Source organism: Trichoplax adhaerens, genomic scaffold (genome assembly GCF_000150275.1).
Source record: "Trichoplax adhaerens TRIADscaffold_230 genomic scaffold, whole genome shotgun sequence".
In the NCBI taxonomy this organism is placed as follows: domain Eukaryota; kingdom Metazoa; phylum Placozoa; class Uniplacotomia; order Trichoplacea; family Trichoplacidae; genus Trichoplax; species Trichoplax adhaerens.
The window spans coordinates 3,621-6,238 of NW_002061148.1; positions in this window are offsets into that span (position 1 = coordinate 3,621).

The following is a 2,618-nucleotide window of genomic DNA, read 5'->3' on the forward strand; positions in this document are numbered from 1 at the left end:
GATGGGCATACCGGAAACACATCATAGCACTTTCTCCTAACTTACTCCACAGGATATTGCAAATCTATTTCCATACAGCCTTAATTAAACAGCGGCAGAAATAGACACGCTCAACTAATGTTATTCATTGCCTAATGATAACATCTAAAGGAATGATAATTAGCAACCTAGTATGGAGCAATATTCCAAATCTAAACAATCTTTTTGACAGTAAATTACGGTACTGTATTGCCAACTTTCTGATAGAAGATTGTCATGCTCGTCAGATTAAAAACCTCAACACAAGTGGAGTCTCGTTCCAATGTTAGATTATCTAAGTAGAACCAAACGTTGGCAACAATGTAAGGCCGACATCAAACTATTCCAAAGTAAAATATTCCTTTACAGACTCGTTAATAGAAAAAAAAAAAGTAGTTTACGAGCAAGGGCATCCGATTAAGAAATCGTTCTACACTATACCATTTTCAAGTCAGTATCTACATCAAATGTTATACCGCATCGTAGAATAATTTTCAATATTGCGACATGTACCGTAATTATTTTCCGCGGTATATTCAGGCCTAGCATGTGTTTAAAGAGCGCTGAACAGGTAAAATCATTACATTTGACCTCATAATCCAAAAATAGCCTAAAGATTGACAGCATTTGTAAATAATTTCACATAATAACTTATAGCAAATCCAAAGCGCTGAATGTTCATACCATAGAGATAACTAAAAATGGACCTGAGTTGCTTCTATGATTCACGTAGAATATTGTAATATCTTAAATAAAAACGAGCGCAATACCATTCATTTCCGCCATATTTCCTACACAAAATGCTGTTGTACTCTTAAGGTTACAAATTTTCCAAGCGATTTTATTTTATGGTACCGTTAGGATGCAAACATAGGCAGTTCTTGAAGGCCAACGTCGATTTATCCGATAGCAAAGTGATATTGGTGTACAGATATTTAACAGAAAAAATTGCATCTCGTAGCACTTCATCACCAACGTTATATAAAGTCAATTCTGTACTGTAGTATAGCATTCCTTAGTCTGCAGCATATATTCGAAATCTTTACATGACCTCGTAAAATAATACGAGTATATTTTAAGTAATTTCTTATTACCTAACGGTAGCGGAAATTAGCAAACAATTTACGCCGAGTTTGTTTATTGCAATACTATAGGAGTAAATAATAACAATCGAAAATGATGATTAATCTCAAAGTCCGGTATGCCATAATATCCTAAATGAAGACAATTTTATCACACTTGCAATAAACTTGGGATTATAAATTTTTCTATCGACAAGAAAATGGTTTTCTTTTCGGGAAATTTATATTGTTACTGCTTTACCCTAGCCTTAAGGTGCAAACACCACCGGTAAATTAAGCCAATACTTCTAGATAAAACATAACATATACATACACAAAAAGTAAACGCTATAAATAACTTTTACATACCTCACAGCCCTAATAACAACAACGACTAGAATTGATAGCAAATTGTTTCAAGCTCATTCTTTGTGAATGAGGTTCACATTATTAATATCGCAAAATTATCAGTAAGGTGCTGGGCAATGAGCTAGACAATAATAATTGCAATAGAATCAAACGGGATGATGAAGCATCTACTGCTAGCAGTATGGCATAATATCTCCTCCCCCAAAAGACAATCTACCCGCAATTAAATATTAAGTGCACAGTACGCTATGATATCACATATTTAAAAATTAGGACTGCCGTACTCCGTTAACCTACTCGTAATTGTATTACTCATCCGAATCAAGGGCCACTAGATACTTTATATTATATCGTATGGGGCCATAATGGGGGGGGGGCTACTGTTGTATAGAGATACACTCGGCACTGTACTTGTAGAATATCTTTTACATGAAATAATACGTCGTTGCTTTCCCTTGCTATCATAGGACATTGAATGTTCATTTTATATCATCTAATAACTCAAGCAAAGACAGAAATTCGCATTAGATAAAATCAATCGGTGCTAATCCATGTAAAGTTATATTGATCAATGATAACAATCTAATAGTCATGATTAAGTATGCCGTACTTGATAATGTCTGAAATAAAAATAATCTAAAATCAATTTCAATACCACCAATTTTCCCATATTGAGCTACAAATTTTCTCTGGTTATAAGCCTTAACAAAGTAAAACTGATTTTATTTTACTGGTATGGTAAGATATTAATACTGGTGGCAACTTTTTATGGGTAATATCGATGTCGCATGTGATAATGCCTTAAATGGCGATAATTCAAAATCAGTAAGTTATATTACCACCATCTTTTTGTACATCTAATTGCAATATCCTGTTGATCACAGCTTTAACAATATGAAATCGATTTTATTTTACTGTGATATTACGATGCAAACGCTAGTGGCAAAAAAAACACTTTGTAAGGTTAGTACAAATTCGTCCCATCAAAAATTAACATTTATGACTAGAAAACGACTGAAAGATAACTTTTCTTATACAACAGCTTAAGCTTGCATAGCACCCAAACTAACAAGGATCAACTTCAATTCATATGAGATCGATTCTATTTTCAATGACATTTTATTAAACCCAGTTTGCTTTCTAGTTATCACGCTATTAGCTTATCGATAA